Here is a 15,618-nt window from a genome sequence, read left to right as displayed (position 1 = left end):
TTCCATCATCTGACTTCTGAGTGACTGCATGAGCTTCTTATAGATGAAACTGTGATATATGTCACCATTAAACAGCAGGGTATAAATGTGAATGATTACGTGCTGCTGCCGCATTAAAATTTCCCACAATACTCATTTGTTAGAAGAGATTGGTATCTCCACCACTGGCTGTGCAGTTTGTAGTAGTACTTCGAATATACCTGCTGTGCCTTCCTCCACGCAGGTGAACTGAACAGACGGAGTACGGTGCCTCCACAGACTGATTAGGTAGGTGCCCTGGCGCAAAAGGTCTTCCTCGACTGCGGTCGAACGGCTGAATGACACGTGCGTGGCTGGGACACGTTGAGTAGGGACCACGGAGTAAACGGCACGGGCCATTTGTAACTGCTGAGGCATGGGTTTGGTTTCTTTGGCAATCGTGATTTTTCTTTTTAGATTTTTCCATCTTTGATAGAATGACTAATGTGGTCACAGATTTGCTGTCATTCTTCTAGTTCAATATTCCAATTTTCATTTGGGAAAATACAGCATATCTTTTGGCCAAAATACAGCTCTGTACAGCAGAGGATAGGCCTGTCTCCAGCACTTTTTAAAAGCCATTGTGTTGGTCTTCTTTAATGCACTTCCCCTTCTTCTTGCCATATTGTGGGATTTAGTGGATAGAGAACAGTAAATCATTACTTTGATTTAAATATTTCCTTAGTACAAGCACTCCAGAGCACTATCAGCACTAATACCCCCTCCTCCACCTCCACCCACCCTAACAGCACAAGGCAGCATAGGAAAAAAAGAACTTAATCAAAAGCACAGTTAATTAAATGAGAATTCTGTTGAATCTTTAATACTGTAAAAGACACAATGCTTTGAATCGCTAAAGGAAAGGTATTCTTCAGGCAAGAAGCACTGACTCCAGTATGTCAGCTAAAAGACCCAGACCTTTTTATTTTATTTGTGCAAAGCTAGCACTGAAATTCATGGACTAAAGGAAGTGGCATGATCTTAAGGGTCCACATAAAAGCTACCGTGAAAAATATAAAAGCTGAACTTACAGATTACCTGCCCAGATGCCACTGCAAATTATGGTGAATGTTGGCAGTTGAACCTGATATGCATTTTTCATGAGAAACAAAAGGTTAATCAACCAATTCACTAGAACTGACCAAGTACAATGAAACTTATCTAGTCTAGATAATAAATCTTACTACTGATTTTGTAAAAGCTGAAGATGATTTATGTAACTATTGAAGGTTATGCAAAATAATGCATCATCTTGCCTGGAGTTCAGGTACTGCCAATAATGTGGATTTATAAGTAACATTTATATTAATATAATTTTATCCAAGGTGTCCTTATATACAACATTGGAAAGAGGCACTGAGAACAAAATGCCACAACTCTAAACAATCACCGTTATGCCAGGTTTGTCCTAGATGTTGTTAAATATAGGTGCAATTATATATAGTGTTTTGTGAAATACTAAGTATATTTATTAGATGTAATTGCGCACCTTTGCATTTTTGTTTTAGGAACCTCATGGAGCTGATAGCTGACATTGTAATTGTATCCAGTATAATTTCACAACTGTTTATACACAGGTGTGCATGAAGAATCCAAAAAAGATCAGTGTCCTTTTGCATTAGGCACTTCGAAGAGAAAGAAGCAAACGCTACCCCAAAAAAGCTTATTCCTTAAGTAGGAAAAGAACAGACAAAGGAGTTCTTGCTCTGAGCTGAATCAGTGAAAGCATTTTGTGTTTATTTTGACTTTATTTTATTTTATTTTTTTATTAAAAAAAATGCTTGAGGAAAAGTTATATGCTGGCTACTTTTCTAATCAAATGTGATCAGGGAATCACTTGCGCCTTGGATCGTTTGAGGACCAGTGACTGCAGCATCCTCTTGCAGCTATGATGCGCCAGAGCAACCCTGCTGTCCCCAGGGCTGTGAGACCTGGCTCCTCGCCACCATCGTGGTGGCCTCGCACTGGGCCCAGTGCCCTCCGGTGAGGAGGCTCCTCTGCGGCTGAGCTCAGACAGCCTCCACCTGTGCAGGCTGGGGGCACAGGTGGAGTTCCTGCTCTCCTCCTTCCTGTTCAAGGTGAGGCTGTGTTTGCCCTCACTGGACTGTGTTTGATGTTGGATCCAGAAAAGTTTCTTGGGCAGTATGTGATCACATGTAAATTATCTAAGCCACTGGAAAAATGCAACAATCACTGTTAAGAATGGCGTTTCTGAGCTGTCATAAAAATCTTTTCTCCTTTTCCATCTTCATCGAGGCATAAGTGAAAACAAATTCATGAAATCCCAGACAGGGAGCTGTAGTGCTGGGTTCTTGCAAATTTTGTGTCACTTATACCTAGAGAAGAGACATCCTTAAAGGCTCTTGGGAATGGCACAAATTTATCAGTTCTTCTTTTGGCACTGGGGGGTTGCCAGTCTCATCACAAACTATTAAAGATCATAATGAAGAAACTATATCCGAGTGACCATAATTCACGCTATGGGACTGTCAGCGATCTGTTCGGCGGAGCGGATGCTGCCCAGGTATGTCAGCAATGCTGTGACATTGCACTGTGAGCAAGGCAGAACTTCCAGAGTATGTCACAGATGGCTGTGTGGATTGGGAGTAGGGTCTATCAACAAGATACAGGATCTTCACATCTCTAATAAGAGGTGCCAGGCCATCCAGCAAATTACCGAGCAGGAGGCATGCTGAAGACAATAAAATAATTCATTCTCCAGGGATGGCCAGATTGCAAAGAGTATGTACCACTAGAGTTTACTACCGACTGAGAAATGAGCCATGTGTGCAAAATAGGATTTTGTTTACAGGAGACCAAAAAATAATCCCCACAGACTTAGGTGTTTGCATTATGAGAGGGATTCATGCTTCGGGCCCAGGAGAAGCGGCATGGATAAGTTGAGCCAGGAGGTATGTCTCTTAAGCAGGCAAAGAGAACTAGTTTAGCACATACAAGTAAGAAGTGAAGTAAAAATCAGATAGCAATCAAAAATAAAATTGGCACTGAAGTCTCATGAAGTAAATTTCTACTGACAGGAAATATTTTTCCACTGTACATTTGTGGCATAGTTTCAGTGAATAAAGGCTTTCTGGAAGTCACAAGGATGGGCATCTGGACACTGAAGACACATCTTGTACATGATAGTACACATGGCACTCTATGCTCAGATAATAGGCTATGAAATTGAAATTATTCAGCTCTAGGTGGGAACTGCCTGCTCACAAAGCAATGATTCAGCAGAACCACTAAAAGAAGCAACAAAGAAATTGAAGATGAAAGCAACAGAATCTGTAAGAGATCCCTAACTGGCATGTTAGCCCATTACAAAATACTGTCCCTGAGACTGGATAACTCTCGCAGCCTATGCAACAGCTAATGGGCTGGCAAAAAAAGCCTTGTCTTCCCACCATAAAGGATGATTTGCTGAAACCTACAAAGGTGGAGCAGCAGAGGGCAGCAGTTCAGACGTCAAATGAATAAGCAGTCAGTTTTCTAATTTAAGCAGACATCTTGCTGCAACAAGCAGCTACAAATGAGTAGTTCTGGACTGAACCAGCAAATAGTCTTATCAAGTAGTGGTAATAGGAAACGCTTAGAGCTGCCATAGTAGGGAATCACAGTAACTCTATAATAATGACATCTCAACAACAAGATTGACATCTCAGTGTAAGATTAAGAATTAGAAAGATCATTGACCTGCTGACCTACTAATGTCATGTTGATAATGCCTGTCAGGAATAAATTAAGTTTATGTGTAAGAGCATGGCTGAAAAGGACCTAAAAACTATGGCCTAGTGTCACGTACATTGCCCTCCGTTTGTCCTCTGAATTTTCACCTCTGATGCCAGACAACTCACTGTTGAAACAGGTACATGTATTTGTATGGAAAGCCTTAGTTTAGACAAACTACTCTTTTAAAAAAATGAATGCTTGTCTGGTTGCATATTGCCTGGCTTGTGCCCGACATGACTGCTCTTTGGACTGTCACCTGTTTTGTGTGCTCACAGTAATCTAACAACTGAACCTGTGCTCTGGTATCCACACATAGTGTTTTTCAGAGGGTTATGGTTTAATTTATAAGACGTCTTCATTTTCTATGTTTAATTAAGTTGTTCTTTTGATCATTAAAATCCATTTAAAAAAAGGAAAGAAAAGGAAAGAAAAGAAAGAAAAAACAAAATGCCAGACAGTGCTAAACATGAGTTAGGGGAGGGGGATGCTTTTATACTGTCACCATGAATAATAGAAAGCCAGAGTGCCTGCACATTTCACAAATGTTCTTTCAGTAGATTTTCTAAACTGCAACCATATGCTTGCAATGCAGAAATATCACAGGGAGTACTGTCCTACTTATTACAGCAAAAACAGTGGGTTTTAGCTCTTCTCAGTTAGGCAGCAATGTAATGTAGTTAAATCAGCAAAGCATTCCCAAGAATATAAAATCCTTGTAAAATTAAATGGTTGCATCATTCTCTGCCTCCTCTGATGTACCTTCTCCCCAGTAACAGGGACCCAGAAAGGTTCCCATGGAGAATAGTGGGGTACTGAGATAATTTGAGGTAACAAAGCGATGTGAAAAAAGGGGATTTGTTTGTTTGTTTGCTTGCTTGCTTTAAGGTGATCAGGAGAGAAATAACTAGCAAAGAAGGACCACAGGATTTTAAATACTTAAAATGAACAGATCATGTGCAAAGAAAGTCAGCAGATTATTTAAGGACACTATGATGACAGATGTTTCTGCTTTATTATATACATGAAGTAAACCTGTTGGCTTGTGAAATGCCCCTTTTGTATTTCTAGCACCAAGTCTCAGCAATTACAGTGTGATACTAGAGCATATGGCAATGTAATTGAAGGTGTGGCAAGAAATTAGAGTCAGGTGCTTAGGGCCATATGTTCCCCTCCACTAAGCAGAGTGGAGGGAAGCAGATGGGCACAAGCTCCAGTGAGGCACAAAGGGCTGGCAAAGTCCACCCAGAAAAAGGCAGCTATGCCACGCTTCGGGGTGCATTGAAGTGGCGGTGCTGCCTGGAAAGATCTCACTCAAATTTCAAGGTGTGTTAGCTCTGAACGAGAAAGTGCTAGCTTAACAAAAACAAGTACGTGCCGCGCTGCAGGGTGTTTCTGGAGGCTACTCTCCCAAAAAAGCGCAGCGAGAAGGAGCCAGGGAGAGCACCAACGTGATGGTGGGTGGCGTGGGGACAGCCAGTGCCCCGGGGAGCATGTGCCACGGGCATGGGCCACCGCTCCCTCCCTCCCTCCCTGCCCCGGCGTCAAGCTGGCGTGAGGTGTGTTCTCCAACAGCCCTTCAGATCTGGGTCTCTGCTCATTTATCTGTTTTCCATCCTCTCGTGTCAGACGGTATTATATCATTGTTTAGCTTAAACCATTTTCAGGATGTTTTTGGCAGCATTTGGAAATTCAGATAAACTGTGGCCCATTCCTGTTAACTATTATCTTCCTTCTTCACGATCCTTCTTGTTTCCAAAGTGGACAGAAAGACTGCTTTCAAGCTAGAGTGGCAGAAACTTGCACCAGTTGTACGCTAAACTACTGGCTAAACATTTTGGCAGGTAGTATGGGAAAGATAAGTCATAATTATTATATGATTTGATTTCAGAATGGTAATAAAAAGTAATAAAAATAATCCTATAAGGTCCTTCTCTCCAAGCATAGTCTTTACTTGTAAGTACTGGATATGTGAGCGATAAATCAAATTTTAGTCAGCGATTGATTTTAGATCATTATCTCTATCTAGTATCACTTAGTATCTGTGTCTCCAGAAAATCAATAGCACAACAACTATCTTTAGCATATGATTTACTATCATACATGCTATGTATAGAATCCTGTATTTAGTATTCAGTACTTTGATAAACTAACATCATAAACAATGACCTACTGATTTTTTTTCTGTAGTGAGAAATAACCTTTTTTAAAGATTCTTTTTAGTATTTCAGTGAAGAAAACAAAATAAGGAAAAGATTTCAGTTATAAATTCTGAGTGTCACTATTACCCTATATTATGCTACTGAAATCAAACTATGTCTTACAATCAGCCAGCCTGGCAATTAATGAGTTGCTATCAATATGATTTTTAAGAAGGCACGAGCTAAAAAATAACTGAGTTGTAAATTCACACAAACCACTGTTGAGTGGTTTGTTTTCTTCACATCTAAGTGATATCTTCGTCTAGGTAATGTTAGGCATATATGACATCGAGCTTGTTATACTACAGCAGGGGGCAGCATGGTATGCAGTTTTCCACTCAATAGCCAGGCTTAAGGTATTAACAATGTGATTTACTAATTAGCGCAGAGACTTGCTGGTTGCAGATTGCCGGGTAGACTCCATTCCTATCACAACAGGCACAGAAGCACCAGTTCAATGGCTGGTCTGTAGCACTTGGCATAGTTACAAAATATCAGTAAAGTATCAAAGAGAGAGACCAAAAAACCCCCAAAATCATTATTCAGAAAGATTAAGGTATCTAGTGTAGGTTAAGACCTCATTTTTTAATCAGTCCTCAGCCATTAGTGCACAAGCGCTTCAGATACTAAATATCAGATTACTTCCCTTTTCCTTGATGTGTTGCGGACATGAGGCTGACACAGTGATAAAATGACACTGTTTTCTGCCTGCAAAGCTATTCCAGGGTCTTTATGTTGTACAGCCGAATGTACGATATGAAGCCAAAATGCTCACACTGAAATCAGTTTTGCTAAAGACTATTGCACAATTCAGGCACTGAATCTGAAGACATGCTTTCCTACTAGACAGTGCTGGCAGTTGGAAGGATTTAGTAGTGGTCCCCCAAAGGTCAAGTGTGAATATGATTATACCAAAAGACTTTTGTTTACAGATGTGCCTCTAAGATCGATATAATTGTTATGAAAGTGTGCTGGGAATGAGGAGGGCACTTGCAGGATTTTGCATAATTGATTCTACAGTTGATTTAAAGTGCACTGATCCTTTCTTCTCTGTTTTTAAACTCAGAGCCATAAATGAGAAGTTTCCAGTTAATGCTGAAGAATCTATTTTACCACATAATTTCTTAGCCTTGCTAAGTAGACTATTTTGTCCTTATTACAGTGTAAATTAAAGAGAGCAGAAGGAAAATTGATTATTAATTTCCTTTAAAGCAGCAGAGCAGAATTAATGATATCAAAGCTTTCTGATGAGGATGGCCAGTTTTTTAACCAAACAGAAAAATAGCTCTAACTGCTAATCAATTACACCTGGATTAGGAGATATTAATGACCATGTAGCATTGAAATCAATGAGGCTTGTCAAAAGAAATTATGAGGCCCATAACATTTCCACTTTGCAGCTACTGTAACCTCAGCATATTTAGTGGAAAAAAAGAGACCCTTACAGAAAATCAGGGAGGCTAACAATGCATGCTGAAAAAAATACCAGGATACCCAGAAGAAAGGATGTCCCCAAACCTCCCTGAGCTCCACAGGTTAAAATTAATTAAGAAATGTACTTCTGATTAACCTTAACATTGTGTGTGTGGTGGGGGGACAAAAACACCACTTTTTTTTTCTTTTGATTAATTAATTGTCTTGAAAGTGGGTCACACTAAGATTTTTCATAGTATGAAATATGAAGATTTTCAAGGTTTCAACTTGAAATCAGGTGAAGTTCAGCAGTTTTGCTTTGAGAGGCTGTGTTTATCTGAACCTGAGACTCAAACTGAAAAATGAGAGGGAGGGTGCAAATCGACATTAAAAAAAAAAGAAAGAAAGAAAGAAAAAAGAAAAGAATAAAATATTTGTATGAGCCCTGCAAAGACAAACTTTGACTTTTGCTGAGATCTAACTACAGAAAAGACATTAAGTTAAGCAGTTACATTCCTGTTAAGACATCTCAAAACCAGTCTAATTTTGGGGCGGGGATGAGGGTGGGAGAGGGTTAGCTCCTATTGCTATTTATTTCAGTGATCAGCATCTCTGAAAAAACAAACCTTCCTGTAGAGTTATTGTCTATCTAAATATGGATTTCCTCCTTGGCTGGTGCATCTAGGTTTGCAAACATTGTCTGTTTCCTTTTCTGAAAGCCAGCGCTGTCAGTGGAGATTTCACTCACAGTAGCCACGTGTCAATGAAAATGTAGATCGAGCTTGTGAAAAAATCAGCAAATGTTTGCTAAGGTGAAGGAGTATGGATTTTAATGCACTAGTGCTGACAGTTCTGGGGAGCATATATTCAAAACTGTTAAAGTACATACAGATTGTTACCTCAATATAGTATTTAACAGATGACTGTCAATGAACTTCATGATCCCACCTAACAGGACATCCAGAAATCAGATACTTCTTGCATATACATATTTATATATACACCGAGGGACTGCTAAAAGTGTGAGTGTAGAGCTAGTAGGAAACTGCAGCGAGAAGGTCAGATAAACAGCAGGCGAAGAGCTACAAATGCTTGGGCTGAAAGCCATGGCAGAGCAAGGTAGGAAGCTGTGGAAGCAGATGTGGGATCCTGAACACAAATTCATAGGATTTTCTTTGGCCCAACATTTAGTTACTCTCTGGTAAACGGCATCAGTGTCAGATGCTGGTTATGCAAACAGAAGTGAGCACGAGTGTGTGCTGCATACCCTGCATGCAGGGTCAGGTTGGTGCAAATAGATGAAGAAATGGTACTATGGTAAATCAACTGCTGCTGATACCTTGTGTCATTAAATGTTCCTAGGAAAGAACTCAAACTGTATATAAGCTATGGCTATAATGCTCAATGCTTACAACTCTTACTGTTAAGGTATACATGTTACAAAAAATTTTCTACCATACCTTTAACCATGACATTTTTAAAACCAGTTTGCAGTGGGTAAGTGTGTTATGGCATTACATTATGTTATTTATTGGGAAAAAAAGAAAAAAAAGTCTATTACTTCCTTGAGGGACTTTTTCTCTGGTCTTGCACAGACACCAATATGCTACACTGGTCCTGTTTTTTCAAAAACCTGAGAAGGAAAAAAAAAATTAGCAAACTAAGAAAATGCAAAGGTAAAGCTTGACCTTTATATGGTCACCAAAAGAAATCTGTGTATGTGTGACCAGGAGTAACTCGCACGTTCAGTATGCATCAACACAAAGAAGGTCTTCCAAAACTTCCATTAGGTGAAAGAAACTGCAGCTCACACAGTTCCTAAATAGAAGAGATCTGATGCCATGGAATATTAGCTCAGGTTTCATCTCTTCTGCTAGAAAGAATTATGGTTCTGTATGTACTTTTAGTAATCTTTTTCAACCTGAAATAATTATTAGGAGAAAAAAGATTTGTATATACATCTGTTATCAAATAATATTTTCTCGCTTGTAGCAATTACATTTAAATCACCTTGTTCATTCTACATGTACACACACATCCACAGGTCTCATCTGGAGTTTTGTGGTTCTGGTGAAAAATCTCCACTCAGTACTTTGCAGGAAAAAGATGAAGAAGAGCAAGCTTTCTTATTTCAGTCACTTGAGGTTAATGCTTAACTCTGAGCTCTCTCTAGCTGTTCAGCAACCCCAATTAACCAAACTTCAGTTTAGCAAGCTTCGGGGTTAACCAAAGGTCAGTTACAACCTTCAGCATCAATGAACACTGTTCACTGGGCTTTTAGCTCAACTGGTTTTCCTTACTAGTTCTTAAATCTTCAGAAAAAAATATATTTTTTCATCAATGAAAAGTCTTTTCTTGTGTCTTCTACTAGTCTAGAAGCCAGATGAATTTTCTCTGCTACTCTTGCCTATCATTATGGTATATTTGGCTCTGGGAACAAAATTACTCTTCTGGACTCTCTATATTATAAGTGTATGTTCATCCCCTCCACTATTCAAATTCTTACCCTGTAAATATTTGCTAAATGAGCAAGGACTTTTTAAAGTGGTTTAAAATACACAAATTAATAAATTACCTATCAGAGAAAACACTGTTGTAGATCTTACATTCAGTGTAGATTTTGCCTTTTCTAAGACCGCAAGCTATGCTTAAGAATCTACTTACAAAACAGAGTTGAAATATATTTATAAGGTATAGAAGAAGTTCTTCAGTACTTCTACTTTTGTCAGGAAACAGAGTTACAGCATAATATACTATTTTCCTTGCTCCTTTTCATTCTCTTTTTTTCATCCTGCCACTTCTGTATACTATTTTCACAGAGGTTTTCTAAGTCAGCCTGCAGGGTCTCTGGCTAATGTAACATCCAGCATGTAAAAGGCTTATTGCTAATTTTTTTCACCTTCTTTCATTTTCCCCTGCCTATAGCTTCAAACAAAGACACATGCCCACTGTCTAACACCATGGTTTTTGTAAAAGTTTAATCCGTGATTTATATGTGAAATTCTTAAAGGAGGCCAGGATAACCAGGCAGATACTTCACAGCTGCAGACTGTAGTAACCACATCATAATATATTTAATAAATGGCAAAGCAAACAAAAAATTTGTAATGAGTTGTCTAGAACTGCAATCCTTGGTTGCAAAGTATTTTGTATTTACAGCTAGTAAGCAGACAACATACAGCATTTCATTAGATTTCCAATCTTTTTTCATTGTTTTTGGTGTACAGAATGGTTTATGAATGGACTTGGTCTTCTGTTTAGCTCATCCTTTAACTTAAGTTTTGCTTTTCTCTAATCTCTGTTTAAAAACCTAACTTAAAATGCCTTTACTTTTACATCACCTACATTTTTTTTTGTCCTTTAGATATTGCTTAGTTTTTCTGGGCTTTTTATGTCCATTAGGAGACCTGTGGTATACTTATTGATATTTTGTGCACAAATCAAATGTTGGCAATGGCATATCTTATCCACATCTATCTATCCAGAACTTGACATATAAGGCAGTGTCCTATACTGCACTCTAGCTTTGTTAGCTCAGTGTGTTTTGGTTTGCTGAAGAACTATTTAGATATATAGTTAATCTGACGGTTGTGTTCCCCACGCAAGTGGGGAAAGGCGCGTACAACAAGCAAATCTTTATGCACAGACTAAGGAATATAGCTTAAATTCCCAGCATGGAATTCTCCAAAAGAGTTATAGATAGCATGTTTTTACTGTCTCCCCACTAAACCTAAGCTGGATGTGCAATACACAAAATTCATCTCACTCAACACAGTCTGAGGAAAACATTGTTAACTGAGACGTCTACAATAAATAACAGTCTAGTTTGGCAATAAAAGCAGAAGCAGAAGCATCTTCCTTCCCATCTGATGTGCATCATGTCACAACTCCTGTTCTCCCTGACCTGATCCTTCCTTTGAAGGACAAGTAGGATTGAATCTATTGAGCCAAGAAAATTGACTTTGTCTTTGCTGCTGAAGATATGAAGATCTTCTTCAAGGGAATACACAGCATTCATCATATATGGATATCATGTACATTAAAATATGCAAGCAAAATATTACAGATATTAGAGGGTGCAAAAAAAAAAAAAACTACATGGAAAACATGAATAAGTTTCCATTTCAAAAGGCTGAGAGAGCACACAAATGTGTGCCTTCTTTTTGCTTAATATTTTTGTGGTATATTTCAGTTCTTCAAAATTTTGGAATTTCACATTTTCACATTCTCCTCCTCTCTCTTAACTTTTTTTCCTCCCTTCTTGTGCCAATGTATGTGGATAATTAGTAGTGTCCATAAATTTTTATACAGTTATGACTTTTATATTTGTCCTCCCCTCTTTCAAGTTGTATCATTCCCTAGTTTTCAAAATGTTACATTTCAAAGGTGAGGAAGTTTGGAAAAATGCCAAGTTAAAAACACAGAAGGAATTAAATGGGGGAGAATTATAAAAATCAATATATACTTAATTCTGTTAGACTGGTGGGAAAAGATAAAGAGAAGGAAAAGGGAAGATGAAATAAAAAATAGAATTAAAAATGCAAATTGAAATAAACAAAATTAACTCAAGATTTCTAGTGAATGTTTTTAACAGGGTAAAAATGTCATGACTTGTTGAACTGTTTTCCTATTTCTGGTAGAAATCAGGTAAGCCGACGTGGTCTGTATGTTAGGTGTATAAGCAGCTAAATATTTCCTACCACTCTACTTCCTTTCAAAGAATACAGATGTATACAAGATAAATCTAACTGACTCTTGTTCCCATCAGACTCTGGTACTATATCATATCCATATAGTTGAATGTTTTCATATTATTAATAAGCCTAAGAATATGTTCATTTAGTCTAACATTTTGCATAAGAATCACAGATAGACTTTCTGCATTGAGTCTAACAATTTTATGTTTGGAAAAAAAATCTCTTTCAAAGAAACACCCCTTTTTTCATTAAAGAGTTCAAGCAATGGTGATGCCACTCTTTCATGGTAAACTATTCTAATGGCTAATTCTTCCCACTGTTAAAATTTACCCTTTATTTCTACTTTCTCAAGGTCTCATGATTTCTTGAAAGTCTGCTTATTCCACTTGTTCTTATGCTTTTGTCTGCTAGATTAAAGACTGAGCAGAATCTGTGTTGTTTATGTGCTTGTTGTGGACTCCTGAGGATGGTATTCACAGCTTCATTGAAATCTCTCTTCCTAGTGATCTACATCCACCCATTAAGCAAAGCCAAAGTGGTATTAAAACGAAGAAGGAAAAAAAAAAAAAAAAAAAAGGAGAGGGATCAGGAAAGGAAATCATGTGATCTCAATTAAATCAGACAATTTTGTTGCTTTAAATATGGGTATCTTCCTCTATTCCTTGATTCCCTCCAGCAACCCTGTTAAAGATTTCTACCCATGTTCTTCCTTCCTGTATTTCGAGAATAGTTGCCCTCCTTTTAGCATTATTTTTTGCTCAAAAATTTAAACAAATAGACATTTGTTGCCTGTCAGTGTAACTGATTGTGTGTTTAGTCACAAGTAAAGGAAGTTAGAGACAGAACATATTTAATTAACAAAATAACAGAATGACAGGCTTGTCTGATGTTTTCCAACCCTTTTGGCCAAAGCTTTTCTCACCAAGAACCATGCATGCTGTACGTCAGCAACTGTCAGAAATGATGATGGATGAAAGAAAATCAGAAACCAGTAAAGTAAAACAAATAACCTTCATTATCTTGTTGTGAAAGGACGCTATTTAATAACAATAGAGGACTAGAATGAATTTTTCAGTAATCTTTGCCCCATCCATGATACAGGAGCGTCATGACACTAAAATATCCAGAGATACTTGCTGCTGCTAGGATTTCTCAGAGGCACTTCAGAAACAGTTTTATTTCTGAGTAGTATGGTGGTATACGGTGACAGGTGGCAGATAACTGTAGGGGACCAATAAATTCAATTGAAAACATTTGGTAGATATGTGAAATATTGCTATTTAAATGACTGGGCAAAATGTTTATCAACAGTGCAGCACAGTGGATATGTCTCCCTGGCACAACACAAGCCGCACAGATACCCACGGCGGGGCCCAGTGAGATAGCTCAGACACCAAAAGTGCTATAACCGCTTAAGTGTGTCACTCCTCTTGCACTAAGGTAACCTGTTTCTCAGTGCACATATACTCTGTGCTCCCAAAGCCTCAGGCCAGGTGGTTGCCTTAATGCATTTTAAATGAGAAAAGCACGCTTCTCTTGTCCAATATTTCGCAACTTGCTAACTAGGGCTATACCACTGAGACAGAGAAAGCATCTGGGTACATGTGTACCCCACTACAAAAAAATCTATTTTTTTTTAAGGAGCAACTGCCTCTTATTAACAGTACTACTCTTGAATTTGTTTGTTTGTTTTTCTATCATTGAACAGAAGTATCTCAAGAAATTTGAATAGCATTAAATCTGAGGAACTGACTTAAATCTAGAATCAATCAATCAATCAATCAATAAGGAATAATATCTTCTAGCAGTGAAAACTGTTTTTTCTCAGCCTAAAAACCCTGAAAGTCTGCTTGCATGAAGGACGTTTGACACCATTGTACACTAGTTTAAAAATAACATCAAAATTCCTTTAAACAGGTAATTCCTTTTTACCCCACATAAAAGCAACTGGAATTGCACATCACTGAAGAGCTTTGTGTTGGGAACACTTTCTTATTGAAAGTGGGTCCAAATTTGCAACATTAGGATTGCCTGGATTATTTAACTAATGAATGTAGACACACATTCAACCTTCAAGCAACCTCTTTAGCATGGTGAAGAATGTTTCCTTCACATTTCTAAGGAGATTGCAAAGCATATGGTATCCTCTGAGGCTTCTTTGTAATTTCCCTTACTTTTTCTGAGGAACTAACATTTCTTTAGAGAGGATATTTCCCCCTAGGAAACTTTGTCCTACTTCTTGACAAAATATAATGAATTGAATGTTTTCACAAAAGAGCTATCCTTTGAGGAAAAAAAAAAAAAAGTATGGCACTGAGATGCTTTCATATACTGCAGCTCATTTCTTTATGCTAGCATGCAAATGAAATTAAACTAAGACTGCTATAATCATCTTCAAATCATCATTTTGCAAAACCAACCATTTCTGTGACATCTGTAGAAAATGAATCAGCTTGTGGTGATTATGTCAATGATGTCAGCTAAAATGTTATTGAATGTTGGGACCTACAAAAAAGCACAACTGATACACATCAGTTGTGTGAATTTCTTCATGCTAAAAGATCTTGTAGATTACACACAATATGTTTTAACTGCATTGTATTTATTATTATAGATTATTTATTAGAAAATTCACCTTTTTGAAAACTGTGGAAAAAGTGAATTCTTATATGGTTTTTAAAGAAAAAGGAATTTGATGGACTGAAAGAGGGGAAAAAATATCTATAATATCAGGCTGTCTGGAGGGAAGTATAGAAGAGAGAGTGAGCACACTTCCCAGAAAATACATTACCTACTATATAGTAGATTTCTAAAATGTAGGAGTTGTGAATGATATCTCTTTAGGAAGAGGAGTTGATCGACTCTGTGCTTTCCACATTTGTGAAATGTTTTTCCCAGTGCATAAATGGGTGGACAAAGGAATACCTTTTCCCAGTCATTTTTTCTTCTTACTGTAAGGATGAAACAGAAATGTTTTTCTGCAAATTCACAAATTAAATATGATGTTCAAACAGTGGAGACTGAGAGAAACTCTTTTTTATTTTGGCAGATATAGTATTTTAATAATCATGTCCACCAATCCCCTCCTTCATGCTCACTAATCTGAGCAGACAAAGTGCAATGTAGAACTCCTACATCTAAGTTCTTGACTGTTGCATAGATAGCTATGAAAATTTAAAGTGTCTGCTTTCCTTAAATTTCTGAATGTTTTTCCTGCAGGCGCTGTTTGTTAGTCATTTTATTTCTGAGTTTCAAACAGTGCTAAAGACAGGATGATCTTCGGTGATGATTAAAATTCTATTTTTTTCTTTATTTGATGATATTTCAGTCAAGAATAAAGGTAAAAAAAATCTGAAAATATCTTACTCTTTGATGTAAATAAGTTCCTAAATAAGGAATAAGTTCCTAAATAGGAAACTTTAAAAGTTCCTAAATAAGGTTTCCTAAATAAGGTCTTCTGTGAAGGCTAAGCTGATTGCTACACAGATACTGCTGAATATTTATGTAATGATTGCCATAGTATTCACTCCTTAAATGTTATCAGTGTTTTCAGGAAT

This window comes from Dromaius novaehollandiae, chromosome Z, assembly GCF_036370855.1.
Source record: "Dromaius novaehollandiae isolate bDroNov1 chromosome Z, bDroNov1.hap1, whole genome shotgun sequence".
Taxonomy (NCBI): Eukaryota; Metazoa; Chordata; class Aves; order Casuariiformes; family Dromaiidae; genus Dromaius; species Dromaius novaehollandiae.
The sequence above is the reverse complement of the archived record's forward strand: the minus strand, read 5'-3'. Positions refer to the sequence as shown.